The 27,850-nt window shown below is 38.7% G+C and overlaps 1 protein-coding gene across 8 annotated transcripts in view; it reads left to right on the top strand.

Annotated features, from left to right (window-relative positions):
• NLGN4X (neuroligin 4 X-linked) overlaps positions 1-27,850 on the top strand; it is a 347,891-nt gene that overhangs the window by 82,498 nt on the left and 237,543 nt on the right. The window lies entirely within an intron of this gene.

Below are 27,850 nucleotides of genomic sequence, written 5' to 3'. Positions count from 1 at the left end.
TTCTAGCTACATTAGAGATGAACACGTTTGTATTTTTAAAAATTTCCTTTTTTTAGTAAAAAAACAATGAAAGTCTGTAGACACAATAATATTTAATATGTTAACCTAATGTTAGTAAAACATGAATAGTTTTATGTCTATAGATTTCAAATTCAGATTTCCTAGGAAGAATAACCAGACTAAAGTATGCCACAGTACTATCACATTTCCCAGTTAGCATTTCCATATGCCATATGAGGAGAAAAACAACAGAGAATAAAATATACCTGGAAAGAAAGGAAGAAAGGAAGTTAATTTGTGGGAATGACAGTTGTATCTAATGTAGAAACTAGAGTGTGTCCTTTGTATAAAGTTCTTGGTGGAGAGTGTGATAAATTTCTTTTATGGAGAAATTTCTTCTTCCTTTTTTTTTTTTTTAACTTCAATCCCTGGAAAACATTTTTCAGTAAGATTTGGCTGAAAATACTAAATAAACAACGACATTAATCTAATGATCTCCAAAATTGTATTGCATCTATCAGGTTTCTCTTTCTCCATATAAATGCCAGATAGTCTAAGTTAAGAGTGTCATGAAAAACCAGACCAGGGTTGTGTGTCACTGAGATTACAAATTGTCAATGAGATTACAAAGAACAGCCCAGAGCAAGAAATTAAAGGACTGTGCTTCATTATATTAGTGGTTTCTGGCATATTGCCCTTGTCGTTATGGTGACAGACCTCACAATTATCTCATAAAGTCCAGGTCTGAATGTGATTCAAGGAGTTAAACTGACATTTGGACGCTGTACTTCCATGGGGTGCTCTGAGCTGTCTCCGTGCCTAACAGTCCCTCTTTGTGTGTGTGTGAGATGAATAAGAGCTCTCAAAAGCAATTAGAGTTCTCATTTGAGCAGCCACCTGGGTTGATATCTTTCTCATAACGAACTATTCAAACAAAAACCAAAAAGAAAGGAAGACAAAAACGGGGAGAAAAAAACCCGAAAACAGGACAAAGGGTTAAAATTGCTTTCATAATACCTTGGATGTGCTAGAGTCTGGTGATTTTATAGAGCTAGCCTTGGCAACAATGAATGCACTTCAAATAGAAGGCCGCCTCATATAGGAGTTGGACAGATTGAGGCCACCCATGAGAAACAATCAATAGCCTCCCTGACTGCAGAGCCCCGTATGTACAATTGTGTGGCTGGAGACCACAAACAGTGTGGCCGTTTCATTGTGATTCAGTATTGAATTAAAATTCGAGGAATGTAAATATGTGAAAAATGCTATTCAGTGAAAAAGTAATCCAAACCTGATAATAAACCCAGTTCTACTTGTTTCGTTCTTTAGGCGTTTTGAAGCATTATGCCCATATGATCTTGACAAGGGAATCAGAAATCTAATAGTGACTGAAAAAGTAGAAGCGATCTCCCCACTATGTGTAAACCTTAGAATTTTGCTGGTGAGAGTTCAAAGCTACAGCCCTGCATGTTTATACAGTCCACAAATCACAGCCTTTGGGTTAGGAGTTTTTGTTTTTGGTTGCTTGCTTGTTTTCTTAACTCTATCAACCAAGAAGCAGTGCAGGCAGGGCACGGTGGCTCACGCCTGTAATCCCAGCACTTTTGGGAGGCCGAGGCGGGCAGATCATGAGGTCAGGAGATCGAGACCATCCTGGCTAACATGGCGAAACCCCATCTCTACTAAAAATACAAAAATTAGCTGGGCATGGTAGCGCGTGTCTGTAATCCCAGCTACTCGGGAGGCTGAGGCAGGAGAATCGCTTGAACCCAGGAGGCAGAAGTTGCAGTCAGCCAAGATGGCACCATTGCACTCCAGCCTGGCAACATAGCAAGACTCCGTCTCAAAAAAAAAAAAAAAAAAAAAAGTACCAATGCAGAGCTTTAGATATTTAATTATTGGTTATTCACTAAATGAATGAACTCCGCATCCACAACAGCATATTGAAATGTTGACATCATGCTGATTCTCTCCAAAGGCCTTCCCTTAGGCAGTATCTTAATTCAGATCAATGCTTTTATTTAGCAGGATAGACAGCAATATTATTATTTGGAATTTAAAATTCCACTCTGACCAGTCTGATCAAGCCAGAAAGACAAATCTAAACAACAACAACAACAAATCTACTTTTTTTTGGTTTAGCTTTGTCTTTCTGCCTTGATCAGAATGGCTCAAATTTCTACGTTTCCACTTTCATAAAACGTGTAGGTGTATTAAAAATAAAAAAATAGACTTTATTTTAGGTACATACTTAACCCTTGCATTTAAGAAATAACTTGCATGAGGAAAAGTGTTGGAAATTTCTTCATTGTACAATAGTTTATGAAACATATATATTTTTTTCTTTAGAAAGCAATACTTTTTATAATTAATAAACCAGGTCTTGCTGAAGGTGAGTCTTTTCGTTTAAACTGGCATCATGATCTACTAAACTTAGGCTTGGGTCTTTATAACTATTTCCTATCTTACAAATTTCTTTATTTAAATGTTCATAGGTTATTACTTTCTCTTTGTTGTTAGACGACAGGCTAATTAACTTGAATTGCATATTTAATCTTTTGATAGGTGCTAAAATAAGGTCAAAATCAGTCAAGCCAGTTGGAAGCGCTAGTAGGACACATGGGCCATTGTTGACAAGGAGCAGTTGGAGACCGAATGACCGAATCTGCATGATGTGTGTGTGTGTGTGTGTGACAGAGAGAGAGAGAGAGCGAGCAGAGAGAGAGTGACTGAGTGACTACTTTGAGGAAGCAATGCAGAATATGGCTTGGTAGCTTGATTAAACACAAATTGTGAAAGTCCAGCTGAGAAGTTCCAGTCTCACATACTAAGTCCACATCAGTTCATACATGAGGGGATGGCACTACGATTCGTGATTCCTCTTGGTCACGAAGGAGACTGAACACAGAAAGATGAGCTATGGAAACATTTCAGGTTTTTAATGAGAACCCATGGTATTATTTAGAAGTGAGGCTAAAAAGTAAGGGAAAAATAAAAGACACATTTTGAAGGAGTTGCTTAGACAAACTGTTGTATTAAATGTAAAGCCTGGAGGAGAAAGAGCCACAAGTGAGTCCAGGTTGCCTTGGGGAATGGACAGAGCCAAGGAAGCACTTCCTGAGTGACCTCTACCTGTACTTTCTCTCTGAATCCTTGGACATACATCTTAAGGTCTTATTCTTTTTTTTTGAGACAGAGTCTCATTCTGTCGCCCAGGCTGGAGTGCAGTGGCGTGATCTCGGCTCACTGCAAGCTCCGCCTCCCGGGTTCATGCCATTCTCCTGCCTCAGCCTCCGAGTAGCTGGGACTATAGGCGCCCGCCACCACGCCTGGATAATTTTTTGTATTTTTAGTAGAGACGGGGTTTCACCATGTTAGCCAGGATGGTCTCGATCTCCTGACCTCGTTATCCGCCCGCCTCGGCCTCCCAAAGAGCTGGGATTACAGGCGTGAGCCATGGTGCCCAGCCAGGTCTTATTCTTGAAAGATTTCAGGGGCGAGAAGCCCTTCCATTCTCCATCATGGGACTAAAAACACTGGGAAATATAAAGAAAAATGTAAATGAAAGTCATTATTGCCCAGGCGCGGTGGCTCATACCTCTAATCTCTAGGAGGCCGAGGCGGGTGGATCACTTGAGGTCAGGAGTTTCTGACCAGCCTGGCGAATATGGTGAAACCCCGTCTTTACTAAAAATACACAAAATTAGCTGGGTGTGGTGGTACATGCCTGTAATCCCCGCTACTCGGGAGGCTGAGGCAGGAGAATCACTTGAATTGGAGAGGTGGAAGGAGGAGGATGCAGTGAGCCGAGATCGCACCACTGCACTCCAGCCTGGGCGAGAGAGTGAGAATCCCTCTCAAAACAAAACAAAACAAAACAAAACACCAGGCATTATCATTGTATTTTCATTGTAGCATAATAGCAAATGCCATTATGATTTCTAGAAAAGTGAAATTCTGTTTTTTTTTTTTTTTTTTTTGCTAGCAATACAATTGAAAAAGTAAGATATTAAAAAACAACAGATGGTTGAATGCAAGGTGTCTCTCATCTTTTTCCCCCAAGATGACACCTGATACTTTGAATACTATGACTTAAGTAAGCTTGCCACGATTACTGATTGAGGACCTATTTGGTGAAAGCCGGGAGCTTTGTGATGAAATATAGACAGACACGACATGGACAATGACCTGTAGGAGTTTGCACAGTTAATAAACCTGCAGGTAGATAATAAGCCACAGCATCCTCGTTAGGGAACAAAGAAAGCTCTGTGACAGCTCAGGGACAAGCTATTTTTTGAGAAAAACTTGATGGAAGCTATAAGTGGTTGAGCTGTGCCATGAAGAATATATGGGCGATGGAAGGGATTCATCTACTAAAGCATCTGACGAATGGAACATTTGAACACACACATCTGTGTAAGCAGCTTGGTGTCAGTTGTTGCTGTTGTTACTACTTGGGCGTTAAGTGTGGCATGGTAACAGAATCTCTGCTTTACCATGTTTCTGGCAGTGCCATATCATAAAAGTTCTTTTTTTTTTCCTTTTAGAAATAGGGTCTCGCTCTGTCATCCAGGCTGAAGTACAGTGGTGCTTCATAGCTCACTGCAGCCTCAACCTCCTGGGCTCAAGGGATACTTCCATCTCAGCTTCCTGAGTAGCTGGTGCACTCCGCCATACCTTTTTAGTTTCTGTAGAGATGGGGTGTCACTATGTTGCTCCAGCTGGTCTTAGACTCAAGTGATCCTCCCACCTCGGCCTCCCAAAATGCTGGGATTACCAGCATAAGCCATTGCACTGGGCCCATAAACTTTTTAATGTTATCCACAGCTGCTGACCCTAACACTTTCTAGGGTAGACAAGCTACCTAAGTTGAAAGGGTGGCAGGAGAACAACAGGGAAAGAAGCTGGAAAGTCAACCGACTTTGCTAGTGCTTTTAAAAAACAAATGCATTCACTTCTCTTATAGATAGCACTGGATCTAATTCAAGATATAATTTATAGCTTGGTTTTCATCCTTCAATAGCTCCCATCCTTTCTGAGGGTCTTACAAACTTTTCTGGCATTCTACATTAGTCAAGAGATGTTTGTGTTCAAATGGTAGAAGGCAACCTAGCCTTAATCTGGTTTTGAGGGAAAAAATGGAAATTTATTAGAAGGGCTATGGGGTATCCAAACTTACTGTAAAAGTTGAGAAATCGGATTGGGAGAATGGCGGGGATGCAGCTAGACTTTAGAGGCACCTGGAAGCAGTGAATCCAAGGACATCACCAATCTTCATGTCTGGTTCTTTGCTTATTTCTGGAAATAGGCTTGCTTTAAATGGCAGTAAGAGGGTTCTCTGCAGTTTTTGTTAGTTGCATTTTGTTTTTCTCAGTTCCACCAGTGAGGGATAAAGTTCCGTAATTCCATACTGAAAATCCCAGGGCAGGGTTTTGATTGGCCCACTTGACTCAGGAGTAAGAAGAGATAAAACTGGGCTGTACTTGGGTATACCAGTTGGCAGGGGGCGAAGGATAGTTCTCACCACAAGGTGTCTGGAACGAGCAAGCACTACTTCACTGTCCAAAATATTTTTGAGCATCGATTATATGCCAGACATGCCTTAGAGGCTGAGATTGCAAGAGACACAAGCATTCCTAATTTTGAGAGATAGGTACTTGTAGGCAGAAAAGTCATGGTCCCTGAGATACGTGCAAGCACCGCCTCGCCCCCCCAACCAACTCGCTCATTCCTGGAACCTGGGAATAGGTTACTAGGCATGGCACCTGACTTCTTCGGTACTCTGCCTTAAATAATGACTTCACATGGCAAAGGGGAATTAAGGTTGCCGATTGAATTATGTTTGCTAATCAGCAGACCTTCCAATAGGGAGAATCTATCCTGGATTCTCATATACATTAACAGAGACCCTCCACTGTGGATGCAGAACACTCAAGAGGAGATCAGAGTTGGTGTAAAGCAATGTGAGAAAGAGATACCCGGACATTGCTGGCTTTGAATATGAAAGAGCCAGGAGAAAGGAATACAGGCAGCAGCCTCTAGAAGCCGGAAGAGATGGGGAAACAGATTCTTCCTTAGAGCTTCCAGAAAGGAGCCCGACAGCCCTGCTGACACCTTGATTCTAGCCCCATGGAAGAAACTCTGACCTTAGAACTGTAAAAGAATAAATGTGTGCTGTTCCAAGCTTACTAAGTTTGTGGAGATTTGTCCTAGTGGTAATAGAAAACTAAGGAAGAGTTTTATCACCCTGTAATATTATTTGAAATTCATAGTGAAGTATTTCTCTGAAAACAAAAGTTCAGAGTCGCTGAAGTTGTTTGGTTTCAGGCCTTCTGGACCCCTTTCCATTCTGGGATTATACTTCCAAGAATTTCTAGTTGAAAACACCCGTGGGCACTTAGAGCTTTCTACCATGCTCAAGCATGCCAAGGAGATCATATCAATTCTTATTTTAGGGCAGACATTTTTTCAGATTTTTAAAACTTTATTTTTTTAAAGTTTGAGAGATAGGTACCCCGTCTCTGACTGGGGTCTTGCACTATGGCCCAGGCTGTAGTGCAGTGGCACAGTAATAGCCCATAGTTTGCAGCCTCAAACTCCTGGGCGCAAGTGATCCCCCAACCTCAGCCTCCTGAGTGTCTGGGACTATATAAGCTGAGACTCCTATAGTGAGGTTCAGAGAAGAAGCATGTCCAGGTGTCTGCAAATTAGGAAATGGTGGCAGATTTTTTTTTTTTTTTTTTTTTTTTTGAGACTGAGTCTTACTCTGTCGCCCAGGCTGGAGTGCAGTGGCGCCGTATCAGCTCACTGCAAGCTCCGCCTCCCGGGTTCACACCATTCTCCTGCCTCAGCCTCCCAAGTAGCTGGGACTACAGGGGCCCGAATGGTGGCAGAGTTTTGAAAAAATAAACAATGAAAAAAATCCCCTATTAGATTTACATCTCAATTTTCTGCCACCATGACTGGCTAATTTTTACATTTTTAAAGAGTTGAGCCTTCCTGTGTTGCCCAGACTGGTCCAGAACCCTAGCCTCAAGTGAGCCTTTCATCTCAAACTCCAGAGTTCTGGGATTACAGGTGGGAGCCACTATGTCCAGTGGCATTTTGCAGATTTGGCATTTTGCATCATGTTAATACAGCCTCATGGCAAATTGTCCTAAATGGCATATTCAAAAGATAATACTGTTTTGACACGGAAAGGTATCAAAGGGTCATTTAAAATTTTTTCAAGCAGCTATAACATTTCCAGAGTAGATGGCTTTGAATGGCGTATAACAAAATACCCAAATTGTTCTTTCCTCATCTGTCTCCATAGAGTTTCACTCAAGATGGCGGCTGCACCTTTACATGTCTTATTTCCTACTTACAAACACTGCTGACAAAATCCTTTGGGTTCCCCACTCCTTCCAGCTACACCTTAAGATGTGGTCTCTTCTGGGCAAAGTGATTCTCTGACCTTTTCAAGGTACACCTTGTTTACTCCTCCAGCCAAAACTTGTTTGCTGGAGTTGGAATGACAGTTTAGCCCCTTGCAGATCAGTCATTATGGGCAAGTGACCTAGCTTGCTTGGGCCACAGTGTCCTTATATCTAAAATAGAGGCGGCTGAGAGATTTAAGGTTTTAATCCATGTAAAGTGCTTAGTAGCCAGCACATACAAGCATCCTGTAATCTGATGTTAGTGCAGCATCATTAATAAAAGAAAAGGGAACCCGAAAATTTCCGTGAAACTGCACGTGCATAGTGGGTCTGGTATGTATATGAATCTAGGCATCATAAATGTTGATTGTCTGTGACATAACTTGTAGTAGTGGAGGGGTAAGCTTAAGAAGTAAGACCAATAGCCCATCATTTCTGGCAGTTTCTAGTATGGATTTAACAAAAGGGAATTTTGGGAGGTATAACATTTTTAAAAAGAGCTGACTATTATCATTCTGCTTTATTCCTAACTTTAGACCTTTTGAGCCTGTGTTGTTGAATGGATTTTGAGCATATGTGAATTAGAGAAATTAATCACCAGGAAAGGATTAGAATTAACTTTTTTGGAAAAGTCCCTTAAACCATCAAAAGGCAGTAACACCATTCTTTGTGTGTGAGATTAAAGAGAAATTAATTTCCTTTCTCTTGTTGTCTAGACACACAAAGTCCAATTGTATGCATATAGTCACAAAATATAGGTGAAAAATGAAAACTTTGTTAACACAATGAGACAGATGTTTTAACCAATCAACATCAACATGCAACTAGGTGAAAATAATTAAATTACTCCAGTTTTCATGTGTCAGTTGGATGTTTGACATTGTGTAGACATAGCTTATAAGTAAAGATAATTATGAAAGATTATTAAATAAAGATCTCCTTGACACGGACTAATTGAAAAGTGTTTAGTATTTTTTTGTAAGCACAGTTAAACTGGAGTGGATTTCCGATAGCATGTCTCTCCCCACCAGCTCAAAAAGCTTTCAGCTATTTGAATACTGAATAATAATCTTACTGAGGGTTTAGAAATTACATGTGTTTGGAATAATGCTATTTAGTAGGATGAATTATGCTTGCTGGAATAATTAAGAACTATCTTTTCCTAACAAATAACATTTTCCCTTATGTACATAATCTTCCAATACATGAATTTTAATTCAATTCCATTTGCAATTTAGATTATTGTCATAATTTGAACAAATACAGATTACCTAGAATTTATTAAAAATCAAATTTTCACATAGTGCATATCATAAGAATTTTTTTTGGAAATTGTTAGAGATAGAAACTTTAGGTACAACTAGTCCACTGGAATATTTGGCCATTTAAAACAATTAGCTCATTATTTATTTGTGGAGTCTTCCTTCCTAAGATGTTGTAGTCTTATTTGTTGTCAATTAATATTGCTGGTTTGAACACTGTTATTTATTTTCCATACTATTTTAGCGAAGCTATTTATTTTTATTGTTTATTGTTTTTTTTAATTTTATTTTTTATGTTTGAGACAGTCTCACTTTGTCACTCAGGATGGAGTACAGTGGCGTAATCTCTGCTCACTGCAGCCTCCACCACTCAGGTTCAAATGGTTCTCCTGCCTCAGCCTCCCGAGTACCTGGGACTATAGGTGCCCACCACCACACCCAGCTAATTTTTTGTATTTTTAGTAGAGATGGGGTTTCACCATGTTGGCCAGGCTGGTCTTGAACTCCTGACTTCAGGTGATCCTCCTGCCTTGGCCTCCCAAAGTGCTGGGATTACAGGTGTGAGCCACTGCTCCTGGCCTAGCCAAGCCATTTAACCTTTTAAATATTTATTGTCCTCAACTATTAAAAATAAGAGTAATATGATTATACATCCTATGAATTTTTTTTTTTAGAATTATTGTGATTTGGGAGTAAACAACTATATAAGAAATAATTATAAAATGATAATATTAGTGCATATTAGGACTTCGATGTCATGTTAATTTAATATTAATCCCATGACTTTATCTTTCATTGGAAGATTCTTTGCCTGGGTGGGGTACTGGAAGCCCTTGTTGAGAGTAGATCTGATCTTGTTAGGCTGTTTGTTGCTTCTCCTAAACCAGGCTGTTTTCATAATGAGTTAGTTTAACATTCTGTCTTTATGTTTAAGCACCCCTTTCCTTGGTGCAGTCACAGCCAAACTGCAAAGAGAAATCGAGAAGTTATGAGCTCCAGATTTGAGAGCCACAGAGAGTTTGTGAGATCAAAAACATCTGCTCTCAGTAAATAAACCAGATCTACCTAAATCACAGTCAACTTAAAGGCAAGGGAACTGGAGGGAAAAATTCCAAAAGAGTGATCTCTTCATGCAATAGCTACCGGTAAAATAAAGCAAAGATGAGACAGTGTAGTCTCCACCTTATTATTTCAATCTAATATTCTATATTGAGGTTCAGAGAAGCAGGTCTAGATTTCCACAAATTAGAAAGTGGTGGCTTGCTCTTGTAATCCTAGCACTTCGGGAGGTTTAGGTGGGTGAATTGCTTGAGTCCAGGAGTTAAGACCACCCTGGGCAACATGACAAAACCCTGTTCCTACCAGGAAAAAAAAAATTAGCTGGGCATGGTGGCACTGGCCTGTAGTCCCGACTACTTGAGGGGATGAGGCAGGAGGATCGCTCGTGCTTGGGAGATGTAGGCTATGGTGAGCCGAGATCACAGCAGTGCACTCCAGCCTGTGTGACACAGTGAGACCCTGTATCTAAAAAAGAAATAAAAGAGAAACATTTCATTGTTAGGTTTTACGTATCCGATGATGACTTTTGATGGTGAAGGTAGGCATTGGTGTGGTCTGTGGGGTGTGTGTGTGTGTGTGTGTGTGTGTGTGTTTGCGTCTGTGTGTGAATGCTGTTGAAGGAAAGCCCATAGATGAAATATCCACAATTCAGTTAAGATCAAATACGTCACTGTGAAATGCCAAGTTATAAAACACCTAAACTATATCCTCTTCCCCTCTGAAACCCCAAACATCCCGAAGTCTCCTTCAAGCCAGACATCATCTTGGTCTACTGTGCATGTTGTCTGCACAGTCCTCAAGTTTACCTCAGGGCAAGTGCCCGTTGCCATCAGAAATAAAGAATGCAGCAGGTACTGATTTATCTCAGGCAAAGGAGCTCTTCTGGTGGGTTTCAACAAGATATGAAAATTGTAGGTTCTTGAACACTCCTTTTCTTCTTCCTTAAAATGAATGTCTTTAGCTACATTCTACTCTCTTCTCTGTCTTTTATGACATAATCAGTCATTCACTCAACAAGGGAACATGTAACATTCACCTAACGTCCCATCTGCCTGTCACATACGGACTTTAGCCTCCAGTCAGGTCAATGACACTATTGATCTCCTAATTCCAATCTAGACTCTTTGGGTATTTTTTCTCTTTTCCATTCCTTATTTTCTTTAGAGCCATTTTAGGTAACTCTTTTAAAAATTATTAGTAAATAAATCATTATTTGCAATCAGCATAGACAAGGCCTTGGGTGAGTCTAAGTGGGTATCCGGAGAGATCTAAATCTGCTGCTGGAAAAGTAAAGTAAGTGGGAAAGCCCCATTGATATGTGACCCAACTAAACCACATTTCGTGAAAAGCACAAAGTCTTCAGCGACTGTTTTAGGATTGTAGGGAAAAGAAAATGGAGGCAGATCTGAGAGTGGATTCTTTCTGTGGGTCCTTGATAGAGAGGTTTTCACCCTGCCTTGAGTGAATATGCAGAGCGTAAACACATGTTTGTGCAGTGAGGACATGCTGTCTATGTTTCCTAAAACTGAGGTTCTTGTTTATTGCTTCTTTAGCTGCACAGAGACATAAAAGATGCAAAATTGGGGAGAAGGGAGAGATAAAACTAAGACAAAACTGGAGGAGGGTGCAACGATGTTGTAATTTAACAGGCAAAGTACTCACTTGGGTATGTTTTACATTGTTACATTGTGACATTGGAGGGTTCATAAGTGGAATTCCATCCAAACTAATTCTAATGCCTGTCTTTTCTTCTTAGCAGACTATACAATAAAGTTAAATCAAAGAACATGAGATCCCATTCACCAAATTCAAATGTACATTTTATCACCTGGTGTTTAAATCATTAATACGAAAACTTTCAGTCTCCCCCAAATTTCTAATCTAGTAAAGTACTTTCATAATTTTATATTGGAATTGTACTAATCCAGATAACTAGTATGAAATCAAGTTATAATACTATTTTGCATGTTTCTAAAATGTTTAAATTTAAAAATAGAGAAGTAAGCCTTAGAGAGAAAACCAGCTTTCCCAAGAATATTAAAATGTTAAGAAATTATTTCATTTTGAGCTAAAATCAGATAATAATGAGAACAGATTTTACCGTCACACATTCTACAAGGATCTTTGCATTTTATACTTTTTTTTGTTTTGCTTCATAGGAGGGGATTTTGGTGTATTGAATATCATAGTGGAAATTTACCTGGACGGAAATGATATAATCAACTTAGACTTGAATCACAGAATGATAACATCTTCCAAGGAGAAGGAGCTTTTGGGGTCATTTAACCAAAACTCTTTCACCATACGGTAGTTCCCTGTTCATTAACCTTTTGGTACTCTAAGCAGAGATGAAGTATCCTCCCCTGAGTTCCTAGAAGTTGAATTTAATCACCATTTTACAAGTCTGCCCTCCCCAGTAGATGGCAAACCCTTTGAAGACCCAGAGCATTTTTGAGATAAAAGAACGAATCACATACTTCAATGCATGGAACAAATGAATGAACCTGTAGTGCCTGGCCACCCAGCTTTTTTTTTCTTTTGAACCTGACCAATAAAGACATTTACAGGTTTTTAATTTCATTATCAGAAAGGGCTGGCAATATTTACCTGAGCACTGTCTACAAACAGAGCTGAAGAAATTTGGAATGTTTCCTTTCTCTCCTAATATACAGCTTTGGAAGTCATAGAAAACATGTTAGTATGTTCCTTCTAGGTGGTCTTTTGCAAGCATCCTCCTCAGTATGAAGCATCTATTCTCATGCATCATATTACATGTTATGAATACACCCAGAGTTTATGTGAGTTTTTTTTTGTCAAATGCATTAAACTCTTGTTTTATATATATTGAGCTGGAAGCCACATGTTTTTATAATATTTTAAAAGTAATACATTTTATAATATGCCTTAGAAATTCAAAAGAAAATAGGATACCTCCACTTCCTATGACAAACTGTCAGCATATAAAGCAAGGCAAAGCCATTTGCTGCTGAAGCTCAGTTTTTCCCACTGGATGCTGAATCCACAACAATTACCAGCCAAGCCGGGATCCTGTTTACTGCATGTTTTCCTGAAATGCCAAGCCCCTGAGGTGTTACAAGGAGGGAAGGCAGCATACATGTGTGATAGAATGACCAAAAAACTAATTGGTTTATAGTTTTGAGAAAGCAGCTGGTTGCCTGTTTTTAAATGCAGTGGTCTATAATTTGATTGAATGCAGAAGGAATCATTTCCAAGAAATTAATTAAAGTTCATAGGTTGGAAAATAACTGAGCTCATCATTAGGAAAAGCTTATTCTAAGACTTAGGATAAAATGAGCTTCCTCTTGCATTTCATTCACCTTAAGGTTTTGTAGTTACTTATCGTCATCAAAAGTATCATCAGAATCATCACCATCATCATTATCTAAAGTTGAGTAGCTATGAGAAGGTATTGTGAGGTCCTAGCTTTAGAGGAATCAATTTCTTTGAGATTTGGTATTGTTATTTTAAGACTGCAGAGCATGGGTTAGAATCTATGTTTTAAAAACTTTGACAGGCCACGTCATAGGTAGTCAAGTTTTCTCTTGGCATGGGTTTTGAGTTGACTTGTGTTATGGTTGAATTGTGTGTCTCAAAAAAGATGTTGATGTCTTAATTCCTGGTGCCTAGGAATTTCACCTTATTTGAAAATAGGGTTTCTGCAAATGTAATCAAGGTAAGATGAGTTTGTACTGTGTTAGGGAAGATCCTAAACCCAATATAATTGGTGTCCTTATAAGAAGAGACACAACGATAAAGACAGAAACAGGGAGAACACCATGTGAGGATGGAAGCAAACATTGAAGTGATTCATCCCTAAGCCGGGGAACACTGTTGGAAACCACAGGGAACTAAGAACAACTCAATCCAAGACAGAAGCATGAAATGGATTTTCCTTCAGAGACTCTAGAAGGAATCATCTTAATTTTGGACTCTGCCCCAGAACAGTGAGACAATACGTTCTTGTTGTTTCAAGTCACCAAGTTTTTGGTAATTAGTTACAAAGCCCCAGAAATGAATGCAGTCTGGATTAGGTATATTCCGCATACATATGCTGCCTAAGAATGCCAGACGCCAGAAGAGGTGATGTCTGCATTTCTGGTTCATAAAATCCTGTCTCAGTACCTACTGCGCTGTCCAGGGCAAAGCTCCCCTGACATATTTTTAGCCTTTAGACTATGTCCTATCTTCCCTGCTCACCAGAGAAGTAGGTCTTGGATTCCAGTCTCTCAAGGCTGGCATTTTCCAAGTGAAAGATACTGCCTTTGTGTAAGTCCTTCCTCCTTGAGTGTAGGTGGGACATAGGATTTGCTTCTATCTCATGGAATATGATAGAGATAATGGAACACCACTTCCATGATTATGTTACATAAGCATATAAATTGCGTCTTACTAGTATACCCTTTTTATTGCATTCCTGGTTTCCATGCTTTGATGAAAGAACAGCCATGTTGAACAGGTGCATATGGCAAGAAGCTCAGAGCTGCCTCTGAAACAACAGCCAGCAAGGAACAGAGGCATTCAGTCCAGCAGTCCACAGGGAATTGAATCCTGCCAACAACTACATAAGTTTGGAAGCGAATCTTCCTCAGTCATTCAGCGTTAAATGAGACTCCAGCTCAGACCAACACCTTCCTCAGTGAGAGACTTCAAAGCAGTGGACCCTGCTAAGGTTCTGCCTGGATTCCTGATATGCAAAAACTGTCATAAAATAAATACATCACTTGAAGGTGTTAAGTTTGTGGTGGTTACATAGCAGTCAGTAACTCATGTGGCACAATATGCAAAACAAGGATTTGAGCTGAGCACAGTAGCTCACACCTGTAATCCCAGCTCCTTGGGAGGCTGAGGTGGGAGGATTGCTTGAGGCCAGGAGGTCAAGGCTGCAGTGAGCTATGATAACACCATTGCAATCATAGCTCATGGCAGCTATGAGCCTGGGAGACAGAGCAAGACCTTGTCTCTAAAAAAAAGGCATGGGTTTTAAATTGGCCAGATTGTAACCCAACTTCTACATAGATATTATGTCTCCATTGGAGGGATATATATTTTGAGATTTTACAATCCTTAATTACTTAGGAACAATTAGTTGGCGAGTGAAAGAAATTCAGGTTGAATTCACTTAAGGGAAAAGAAGAGATTTGCGGGTTTCATTTACTAGCAGTGCATTTAGTTTTGAAAATGGTGTCCTCAGGTCTAATCATTGCCCTTAGGAACCTGGCACTTTGGCGCCATGTTTCTTCTTCTTTTGGCTTTCTTAGAGAGGCTGTTCGTGTGTGGTAGTAGGCAGTCAACAGCATTTCCTAGTATGTCATCCTTTTCTCAGAGAAGCACATTGTCTTTGCAACTATGTGTATTGGCCTAATTTTAGTTACATGCCAACCAATGTCTATATCCAGTGGAAGGAGACACTTGGATTGATATGGACTGCTTGGGTTATGTGTACTCTTCAGAATTGGGAAGAGATTGGGTAAGTCCAATAGGCTAAGGGTAGATGCAAGTAAGATTGCTCCCCAGAGGAAAATTGAATGCTAGGTAAGCAAAACTCATTGATGTCCATTGTCATTGCTCATGTTACAAATAGTACCAAACAAGAAAGAATGGCACGGCTGCTTCATGGAAGAGGAGATGAACTTGGGGGCAAAACCTTACCTAGAATATTTCCTTTTTTCATCTGAAAAGAGGAACTTGGACATTCAGAAATGAGAAAACTTGTGTATTAGTTGCTGTTGTTGTTGGTTTGTAAGCAGCTGTAGCTCTTAGTGACATATAGAGATAAAGTGACAGGAACAGATGAGGATATTTCTATTAGGACGTTATCCAGGCAGTTCTGTGTTGGGAGTCACCCTCCTGGGACACTCCTGGGTCTGGAAGCTGTCAGCTGGTGGCAAATCAGAGATAGTCTGAGATTTAATGCCAGATGGGAAACGTGACCTCAAATGAATTAGGCTGTTTAGGACTGGGTGTAACATGCTGTTTTTGCCATCTCTTTTAAGAGTTATAACTGAAAGGTTAGGTTTACTGAAGGAAAAGCCAATTTGGGGAGCTGATCTGGTGAACATAAATTTGGCCAAATTTCAGCCTAAGCCTTTAGCAGGGTGAAAGTTTGGGAATAGTTTCATTGTAGAACATTAGGCAAGTGGCTGACAAAAGAGCTTCCAGTTCTTTCACAAGGAATTCTTCAAAAAGCAAAGGAGGTCCTACTCAGTCAGCCTGCTCTTTCTGCTCAGTAGACTTCTTTGTGAGACTGTGCTGTGAGTGAGTTCTCAGGCTGGTGATACAACCTGGTCTTCAATTCTTGTGCAGCTCTGTAAGTCCATGTAGGCACCACTAACATCCTTATGACATTAAGTGTCATTGGATTGTTTGCTAACATTTTCTTCCGTATGGGCCCCAGGCATTAGCAAACATGTAGTTTATTCATTTATTTATTCACTCGGTGAATATTTATTGAACCTATTCTAATTGTCCGGCCACTTTGCTAAATGTCGTTCCATCACTTTGCTTGCAGACCATATGGGGGAAAATGCACAACTAACTGGAGTCATCATTTAGTGTAATCAATGCAATGATGCAACAAGTTGGGGAGATGTAAGAACATCTGGGAGGAGCAGGTGTCCCAGACTGAGAGGGTGAAAATGCACTAAGGAGAAATTTGTAGAATCAGTAACTGACCAAATTGCTGGGAGGAGAGTCATTTCAGACAGAGAGAGGAGCACATTCAAGGCTGAAGTCTAGAGCCTGACATTAATATCGATTCTCTTAGCTAAGTGTTGTTAAAGAAACCAAATGACAGTGAATTTGAAGTCCTGCACTCAGCCAACTGTATGAAGTGTATGAAGTGTAGTCACTGCATGGTCAGTTAATTGCAGGGCAGGATCCTTCAGTCATCAGTCGAGCTAGAGAGAATATTGACAGATGTGCTCTTATGAACGCTGAGAAGCTCAACCAGGACAAGTATTTAGCTAAAAGGGGGTCTGACCTCCTTTTAGAGATGGGAAACAAAGGTGGACAGCATAACCCATAGACTAAATCTGTCACACTGCTGTTTTTGCCAAAGGGTTTAATGGAACACAAATAAGCCCTTTTATTTAAGTATTGTCTGTGTCTGCTTTCACACTACAAAGGTGAAGTTGAGTAGTTGCAAAAGAGACCATATGGCCTGTAAAGTCTACAATATGCACTATCTTACCCTTTATTTTAAAAAGTTTTCTGACCCCTGATGTAAAGGACTAGCTTCATGAAGTCGCGTGGGGATTTTCTAGTTACCATATAGACATCAATGGAAGAGCACAGAAGTTCCATGTCACACAGCAATTGTTTTCAAACTGGCTATGAATTTTTTCCAAATGCAGATTCCTGGGCTCTATCCAGGCTTCCAGTGACTCAAAATCTGGGTATAGATTCCAACAGTTTGCCTTTTAGTGACCTTAGAGGTGATATTGATGGCAAAAATTTTATATATGTACATATCCATGAAACAGAAAATTAGACATGAAATATTTTTTAATCCACATGTAAACAGATAATCCTTTCTGCCATTAAAAACCAATTAGAAAAAAATGATAAAAGCCTGTTTTCAAAACCATGCTCCATATGGCTTATGCAAGATAAAATTTTCTGAAGTGACCTTCAAGATGAAATAGTTGCAAAGTATATATGTGTTCAGTTAAATTAGGAGGTGCATATGCAACAAGGAATTGTTAGCTCTAGATCTTTAAAATCAAATCAGTGTAAACAAAACACTGTCAGCCCAGTGGCCAAAGAACACAATCAATCAAAAGATGAATAAATATACACAATTATACACTACTACTACTAGATGATGATGATGGTTATGGTGATGATGAGGATGGCGATGGTGGTAGTGATGATGATGATGGTGGTTATGGTGATGATGGTGATGATGATGGCGATGATGATGGTGATGATGAGGATGGTGAAGGTGATGGTGATTTTGATAATGATGGCGAGGATGGTGAAGGTGATGATGGTGATGGTGATGTTGATCATGATGATGAGGATGGCGAAGGTGATGGTGATGATGACGGTGATGATGATGGTGATGGTGATGGTTATGATGATGATAGCAATGAAGATAACAATAATTGTGATGATAATCTATGGCGATAATAATGATTGTGGTGATGGTCTGTTTCTATGTCTCAATCTCAGTTGCTCCCCCAGTCTCTTACAAACAGAACCACCTTAGAGATGTTTTAAACTTACCATGTTCGAAACTCAACTGCTGCTTTTGACACAATGAATGCCCTCCTGTCTCCATTTTTACCATCTTAGGAGAACTCACAACCATCCCTCATCACTCAGTGAGCCAAGTATTCTAGCTGCTTATCCACATGTCTGAATGGCTGCCTTGAGGAACTGACATGACCTTGGGGACCTACAGGGAGCAATGATGCTGGACTGGGGCAAGGATGAATAAAGGAGGGATGAGTCCAAGTTGTTGGGGGAAGACAGGGCAGCCAACTCTATCTGGAGCTCTCAGATGGGTTTAGCAGTTGTGGAGATATTTCCAATGGCATTTTGAAGATGTGGAAGAATGTTATTAGGCAGAGCAGAGATTCTTGACTGAGAGCAATTTTGGATCCACTGTAAGGGACATTTGACAATGTCTAGAGATATTGTTGGTTGTCACAACTGGGGAGGTGCTACTGACATGGAGTGGGAGGTGGCCAGAGATGCTGCTGAACATCGTACAATGCGGAAGAATGACTCACACAGCAGAGAACTATCTAGTCCAAAATGTCAGTGTTCTGATATTGAGAAACTTGGCTCCATATCGTACATGTGTAATTGTTTTTTACTGGCTGATTCTAGATTCAACTGGGCAAGGGGGTGTCAGCAATGTCTGGAGATATTTTGGATTATCCAATCCGGGCAGTGTGTGCTCCTGACATCTAGAAGGCAGAGGATGCTGCTAAACATCCTGCAGTGCACAGGACCGCCCTCACAACAAACATAATCATCCGGCCCCAAAATGCCCACAGTGCTGATGTTGTGAAACCCTGCTCTAAGTCAAAGCATTGTCTTACTTAATTTTTAATTCCTAGTGTATATCAATGGTTCTCAACTTTGGGGAGGGGACAGGTTTGCTTCCAGGGTACATTTGGCAATGTGGAAAGACATTTTTGTTCCTTGTGAGTGTGGAGCGTGTTACTGGGAACTAAAGAATGGAGGCCAGGGATGCCACTAGACATCTTACAATGCATAGGACAGCCTCCACCCCTCAGAATGATCTAATGTGAACAGTACCGAAGTATACAAAACATTAGGTAGACTGTGGAAGCCTATAGAAGAAGAGAATCTGAGAAAATTGTTGTGCTTGGGGAACATTGAAGAATGTGGGGCGATTGAACAAATGCTTGTGCAGACAGCTTGGCACCAAATTGCCACGGAGCACCAATGGGACAGTGAAAAGGGACAGGTCCTACAATGCACAGTTCTTGACCATCCCCAAAGTGCTCCAAAGCTATGTTGGTGTGCATGCATTATCTCGTCGATCCTGTTTGGGAATTATCATGTTGACAGCTGGAGTCCCATGAAGGAACATTTTTAAGCAGCAAAGTGACAAGCTCTGATTTGCCTTTTGAGATTAATGACTCAGAGATTGCCAGTTATTTGTTAACTTGCTTGATTCAGCCTAAGCAGACATCTAGAGGGTGTAATTTGATTTATTCTGCAGAGGGGTGATTGGCCCCTATATTATCTTGGCACACTGCCTGAATTTCTGAACACCAAAGACTTACTTATTTAGCATATGGCCATCTCATTTCCAAGAGCCATCAAAGAAGTGAGAATGGATTAGATATGGAACAAGTTGACCATTGGATTAGTTTATCAGATGATTAGCATGCCATGCTAATTTATCGAGACATGGAACATTTAAAGAAGGGGAGAGTAACATATACAGGGAAGATAGGAGATCTTTGTCCCAGTTTCTTTTTTTTTTTAATGCATGAGTAGTCTTTTGGTAAATACGGTTTATGTTTGTTTCTGCTTTCTAAGTTAGGCTGCAAAATATTATTTATCGGTGGTATTCTCTGAAATTGATGGGCATGGCAAGACTCTAAAAGAGTATCCATAGGTATATTTAAAAATAAAAGATAATATTTTCATCTTTGCAGAAAAACATCTATTTACTATTGCTTGGAATAGAAAGCAGAATTTTGCTGTAGCCATTAGGAAGTGACAAACACTATGCCATAATTATAGTAAGAAGAAAGCATCAAAAAGAAATGTTTCGGTTCTTTTATACACAGTTGGCACAAAATTGTCCACATATATGAATCCTCGCAAGAATGTACCATAAAAAGAACCTTCCACCACTATTAACAAAATTAATCAGTGGTCATTACCATGGGATTGGGGATACATTTTACATGTTCTTGATTAGATTCTTTAGCCAAAGAATAAGGCCTAATTGATGAAAGTGGGCTGTAATTTTTTGTTTTTAAAATAATGGCCTCTGGCCAAATATGGGCAAAAGAAACAGCAGTTGGTTTGTTACTTTACATTTGTTTCTTGCATCCTGCTCGAAAACAGAGGTGATTTACAGTTTTAATATATTTTTCATGCACAATTAACATCTTTGTTGCCAGTTTTATGAGGCAGGAAAGTGGGCCTTCTATGATTTATTGTGAGTGCATGAAACAGAATTAATGCTACTAGCAACAGAGTTTTAGTAGGAAAAAGTTAAAGCACACAGTCTTAAAAAGGAAAGGTTGGTGTCAAAATTATGTTTGCTTTAGGTAAGCTTTATACCTCCATGGTTGGCTTTTTTTAATAGCAACAACAACAATAATTGTATTTACATTGGGGGCTTTTCTCTGTTTCAGAGGGTTTCATGTGGAGTGCCAAAATGGTAAAATATCTAACATTGTTATATGAAGGAGTGAGGGAAAATCCAATCAAGATTGGCATTTTTAAAAATGAAAAGTGGCATAGGGAATATTTTAAAGATTTGGGGCCAAGCCTGGTGGCTGATACCTGTAATCCCAGTGTTTGGAGAGGCTGAGGAAGGAGAATCACTTGGAGTATGAGACCAGTCTGGGCAACATGGCGAAACCTCCATCTCTACAAAAAAAAAAACCTAAAAAATTAGCCGAGTGTGATGGCACGTACCTGTAGTCTCAGTGACTGGGGAGGCTGAGGTGGGAGGATTGCTTGAGCCCAGGAGGGCCAGGCTTCAGTGAGCTGTAATCACATCACTGCACTCCAGCCTGGGCAACAGAGCAAGACACTGTGTCTCAAAAAAAAAAAAAAAAAAAAAAAAAAAAAAAAAAAAAATTGGTATCTTTCGTTCCCCCACAGTTAGCATATACATTGAAAACTGTACATTTAAGCCAAAATAGTTTTTTTTTTTAAACATTTCACTGTAAAACTCTGGCTTGCACATGGGTACATGATTTTGCTTTGACTTCTTCAATTACCGCCTGCCCTGGTGTGAGACCCGTGAAGTAAGCAAAGCATTCTTTTTGGCACAGAAATGAAACTCTTAAACATATTGTTTATTATCACATAATGGAAAGAGAGATACTCTTCAAAAATAAGGACACATGAAGCCCTTATTGAAAAGCAATCATACATTGGTGAATTTAATGTTTTGGAGCAAATACTATTATATTGGATGCCTGTTAGTCTTTCTAGGTAGTGAAATATGTACAAGGCAAAATCAAGCATCAATGGAAGGATCCAACTAAGCTTGTTTCTCGTATAGTTTCTCTGCCAGCTCAGACCTCAAGGGTACCTCCTGCCTGCAATGTGGACTCTCTGCCCCATACACTGATTTCCAGCCTTTTCTGCTTCATGGAGTGACTTGCTGACCTTCTCTGTGCATGGCTAATAGTACTCTATTGACTGGCAAGGGTTGTGTTTTCCACTTGGCTCTTCCAAGCTGCTAAAGAAAGCAACACGGAAAGTATAGCTGACAATCATTATCTGTCAAATTTATGTGAGTCACAGCATGGATGGTAGACCTGTTGTTTCCTTTTTCTCTTTGAAAGGGAGACTGCAGTTTTCTCTGCAGCCATGGTACTTTGTAAATTATTTCCTCTTCCATCTCTTAAAAGTCACTGTTATTTATCACCCCGTTAGCTGTGGATGGGGAAAATGCCCACTCATGCAGTACTGGAGGATACACAGATTGTCACACATCTTTTCGGGAGACTACGCAGCAGTAGGTAGTGTAGTATTAAACAAATGCCTGAAATGTGAGCCAGGAATATATTGCCCTTCAAGGAATTTTATCCATAGGATGTAACTGGGAAAGTACAGAAGAATGCATATATATGGATGTTCATTGTTATGTGTTTTATGATAGCAAAAAAAAAAAATTAAAAACATTTCAATTTTATTTTAGACACAGGGGTACATGTGCAGGTTTGCTACATGGGAATACTGTGTGATGTTGAAGTTTGGGGTATAGATTCCATTACCCAGGTATCGAGCATGGTACCCAACAGGTAGTTTTTCAAACCACGACCCCGTCTTCCTTCCCTTCTAGTAGTCCCTAGTGTGGAGTGTTCCCATATTTATGTCCATGTGTACTCAGTGTTTAGCTCTCACTTATAAGCAAGAACATGTGATATTTTGTTTTCTATTCCTGCATTAAGTAACCAATATTTTTAACAACATAGAATCCATTACATAATTAGAGATACAATAGAAACATTGAATACCAGCTGTTAAAATGGCATTACAGGATAATATTTAGTGATATGGAGGAATATTCAGAGTGTATTAAATACAAACATTTTCATCATATCATTTTTTCCTGGACTGGACTGTCATTTTCTTATGGGCTCCCTTGTATTATTTACTCTAGTGCATCTCAGTTTTATTGCATATTATGCAAAATAGAAGATAATGATAGCTTGGCACATTCTCTGCTGAGACTATTTACAGTGGTGTAAAAAGGTGTTGCTAGGGGTGTGTGTCTTAGTCTATCCCAGCCTTCGTAGGGCCCCCCGTTTCAACTCCCTAATAACTCCTCAAAGACGCACAGGCACACAGGGGAGAATGCTCTGGTTTAAATAGTCAACCGTAAGCCAGACACAGTGGTGCAACCTGTGGTCTCAGCTACTCAAACGGCTGAGACAGAGGATCTCTTGAGCTCAGGAGTTCAAGACCATCCTGGGGCAACAGCAAAACTCCCATCTCTAAAAAATAAAAACAAACTCAACCATTTTCAGTTTTACATGTTGTAAATATCTTCTCCCACTGGCCCCCACCCATCATTCCTGGTTTTGATTGAAATAAAACCATTAGTTTTAATGTAGCAAAATGCCATCAACATATTTTTCTTTATAACAGTTTCTCCTAAGTAGTACCTGTTAAAGAAATCCTGTTCTACCCCAATATCACAACATTTTCCTGCATATTTTTCTATAAGTATCAGAATTTCATTGTTCATACAGACATTTTTTAATCCATGCAGAGTTTATTTTTATATACAGAATGAGGTAGGAATCTCATGTTATTTTTTTCCCCAATAGGGGAACATTGCTTTTGACACATGAAAGAAACAATTTTTTTTTTTTTTTTTGGAAACAGAGTCTTGCTCTGTCGCCCAGGCTGGGGTGCAATGGTGCGGCCTCAGCTTACTGCAACCTGTGCCTCCCAGGTTCAAGCGATTCTCCTACCTTAGCTCACTGAGTAGCTAGGATTACAGGCGCACACCACAATGCCCAGCTAATTTTTGTAATTTTAGTAGATACTGAGTTTCACCGTGTTGGCCAGGCTGGTCTCAAACTGCTGACCTTGTGATCTGCCCTCCTGGCCTCCCAAAGTGCTGGGATTACAGGCGTGAGCCACCGCGCCCAGCTACAATGTATTCTTTCCCAATGATTTGTGGTGTCAGCCAGGACACCGATAGGGATAAATGGCATGTAACTTGAGAAATGTAATAAAGATGGGGACAGGATATAGGGCACCAACACAGGATAGTGGAGCCCTTATGTGAAGTTGCTGATGCCCACTGAGGTTGAACTGGACCTACCTACTAGGGAGGGAACTGGAGGTCATATATACAGGCCTTACTCACCTTCTGTCCTCCAGATTATATGCCCATGTCTTCCTTGGCTGAAACCCAGGAGCAGCCAGAAGGCAGGAGTGAACCTGTTTACTTACCTTCCACAGCAGAGAGGAGTGGAGATGAGGAAAAGCAAATCTTGAAGGGGCCAGACAACTCCCTCAACCCCGCAAAAAATAGTACAAGCTTTTAAAATTCATCATATATACATCAGCCAATCCAAGGGCTTTATATTTGGTCCCCTTGATTTCCTGATCCATTCCTGCAAGATAAAGTATGACTCAAATAGTACGAACGCCTATATATTTTTCATCTTCAACATTCCCGTTGCTTTTCGTAGAATTTATTCTTTCTTATACAATACGAAATCAATGTATCAAAATCTGCAACATTCTTCTGTCTTTGCTGGGAATTGTATCTATTTAAATGTTGATTTGAGGAAAAATAAACATCTTCCAAGCTCATGTTATCTCATTTGTAAACAAGCATAGTTCTTTACTTGTTGAGATCTAATCATAGCTTTATTAAAGACTTTGAGCATTATGTGTTAATTAATTATTATTATTATTTTGCAAATGTTATCTTCAATTACATTTTCTACTCCTGGTATAAAAGAATGTCGATCTTTTTTGTACATTGATTATATGTTCAGCCATCTTTTTGGATTCCCTATTATTTCTAGTAGCTTTTCTGTTAAATTACATGGTTTCCATAAAAATGGTGACATTATCTACAAATCATGACCATTTTCTCTCTTTCCTTTCAATACTTGTAATTTTCATTTCCTTTATAACTTGTACCATGGTATGGTCCATTGACGTCCAGTGCAAGGATGAACACTGTTGGTATAAACTTTTGTTCCCATTCATGATTTTACAGGAAATGAGTCTAACATCTTTTTTGTAAATGCAGCGTTGAGGAGAGATTTTTAAGCATGCAGTCATTATCAGATGGTATGAATTACTTGCAATTCCCAGTTTTTTCTTAGTTTTTAAAAATGTTTTCTTTTGTTCATAAATATTGATTATTGCCAAATAATCAATTGGCATTTCTACAGCAGGTTATATGATTCTTCTCTTACAATTACTGTGCTCTGAAAAGTAATATATTTTTAAATACATACTCAATTTTGGAAATAACACATTTTTAATCTTAAAAGAAACCTTTTAAAAATGGCAATTCTATTATAGTGGAATATATTGTATATTCTAAGAATAGCTATTATTTTACTAAGTTTGGTTTGTAAATATTTCACTTAGGATGTCTACATCTACGTTTATAAATGAATTTGATTTATAATTTTCTGATGTACACTCTATACTTTTGATATGAGTGTTAAACTAGCCATACAAAAGGATTTGGGTAGCTTTCTCTAATTTTGTATTATCAGAAGAAAACTTCAATAAGTGGGATTACTAAAATATTTGTGAAAATTATCTTGGGTGGTGAGTTTTTGTGTGGGAGATTTTTAGTGACTCTTTCAATACTACTAATAGCTTTTAGTTTATTTATTTCTTTGTGTAAAGTTGCTTTTTTTTTTTTTTTCTCTCAACTATTTCAATTTCCTTTTTTAATACCAGGGCTTATACTGTTAAAATAGTCTTTTGTATTTTTTGTAACTTTGTTTTATTTGTTATCTTAAAAATGATTTTCCTCTTTTTATTTAAAGACTATCTGCTTTCATTATTTGTCACTCTTGGTCAGTCTTACCAGAAGTTTGTTTATATTATTAAGCTTTTCAATAAACTAGCTTTCATTTTGGTAATTAGCTCAACTGTTTTTTCTCTGTTTCACTAATTTCTGCTTTTATATTGATCATACCCTATTTTTAGATTTATTTGGATTTATTCTGTTTTCTCTTCTTCCTGTTTCTTGACTTGCCTCCATGGCTCGTTTATTTCCAATTCTTCTTGTTACCTTGTAAAGGTATTTGAAGTTTTAATTATCCCTTTTAAGCACTTCTTCAGTCCCATCCAACAAATTTTCACATGTGACATTTGAATTATCACTGGACTCCGACTGTTTTGTGTTTATACTGTAGCATAAAGGCATGTGCACACACACACACACAAACATATATATATATGTGTATATATATGTATATATGTTTAGTGTTCTATCATTATTTTGAATGCTTTTTACTATTGATTTCTAATTCTGTTGACTGATAGAATATAGTGCTGCATGCTGCTATTTCTTTAAAGTACTCCTTATGAAAGGCAGATTTCGTAAACGTTTGGTGTATGCTTGAAAACTATGGACACATATACACATACATAGATATATTTACAAATACAAATATAGATATACATGTATATGTGAGAATGTGTGTTTTGAGGAGCTTAGGTTTCCATAGATACCCACCAGATCACATGTATGGGTTACTTCAGTCTTCTATATCTTATTTATTTTGGTGGGTGGGGGGTAGGGACAGAGTCTCCTTCTGTTGCTCAGGCTGGAGTGCAGTGGCATGATCTCAGCTCACTGCAACCTCGGCATTCTGGCTTCAAGTGGTTCTCCTGCCTCAGCCTTCCAAGTAGCTGGGATTACAGGTGCACACCACCACGCCCAGCTAACTTTTGTATTTTTAATAGAGACGCGGTTTCACTTTGTTGGCCAGGCTGATCTCCAACTCCTGGCCTCAGGTGATCCACCCGCCTTGGCCTCCCAAAGTGCTGGGATTACAGGCATGGGCCATTGCAGCTGGCCTATATCCTCAGTTACATTTTGTCTCCTAAGTTTATCACTCCAAGAATGTTGTGTTTTATTCTCTTGTAACATTTTATCTTTTCTTATCTTTCCTTTATCTTATATATTTAATGTATATGGATATACTATGTTATATATATAGTATGTATGTATAAAATGTACTTATATACCTTTTACATGTTTTGAAGCTTTATTATTAGGATGTTACATGAAAGCGTCGGTTATACCTTTTTAATCTTCCATTCCTTTTCTAGTATTTATTATCCATTTTTGACATTTACGATTTTTGTTTGATACTAAATTTGCTTCCTGTGATATTTTTTCATTTATATTTTGTTTTATATTTAAAATTTTTAGTCTCTTCATTTTCAAGTTTGTTTCCATTTATTTTAAATATATCTTTTCAACAATATGTTGCTAAATGTATTTTAATCAATATTTTATCTGTTTATTCTAATTTTATTTCTGCAATTATCATTTTTATAGATTTCATTTATGACATTTTATTTTATATTTTATATTTATCAATCATGCTTTTTACGTTTTAACTTTTTTTTTTGCTTTACCTGACTTCCATTATATAATTTTAAAAGTTTCTTTTACTGATCTCATTATTATATTCTTCTTTCTTTTGTTTTTTTTTTCCTTCTTATAGTTTGGATTCATCAAATTTCCCTCTTCTTTTGCCATTTTATGCTGCACTTATATTTTAATGAAGATATATCTATTCTTCTTATTAGCTATCAAACTTTTCAGTATCCATAATTTTCCTCAGAATAAGATACTGATTTAGCATTTTCTCTACTCTTTGGCATCTCTCTCTCTCAATCACCCCACACTGTGTTAGATTCTAAGAGAATCTGGGCTCTAGATCGTGATAAAAGTGTGATTTTAGATTATTGTTTCTTCGGAATAATTTTTTGTCATTACCCGTATTATATTGCTATGTTCTGGGTTCCTCTCCTTGCAGAAATACATTGTGTCAAGATTTCTGTGATGTAAGTGGATTCGGATTTAAGCTATCATTTAAATGACAGTTTCACTGGACATAAAATCCAGGCTGATTTTCTTTCCTTTGCACTTGCTGGGGGTGAGAAGCCACTGCATTTGGTATCCTACGTTGCTCTGCCATTAGCCTGGTTTTCATTCCTTTGCACATCGCCTGCTTTTTCTTATTGGAAAAATTAGACATATTTTGTTTACATTTGAGGTACTCAAAAATTGGAATTTGTTTTTGCTTTGTTCTGTTTTAAATCAACCTATTATTTACTTTGTGAGTACTTTCAATTTTAAGCCTTTTTTTCCCCTCTCATTCTGGGAAATTCTCAGCCTTT

Source organism: Macaca fascicularis, chromosome X, assembly GCF_037993035.2.
Source record: "Macaca fascicularis isolate 582-1 chromosome X, T2T-MFA8v1.1".
NCBI classification, from domain to species: domain Eukaryota; kingdom Metazoa; phylum Chordata; class Mammalia; order Primates; family Cercopithecidae; genus Macaca; species Macaca fascicularis.
Note: the sequence above shows the minus strand (reverse complement) of the source record. Positions and strands in the feature narration are given on the sequence as shown.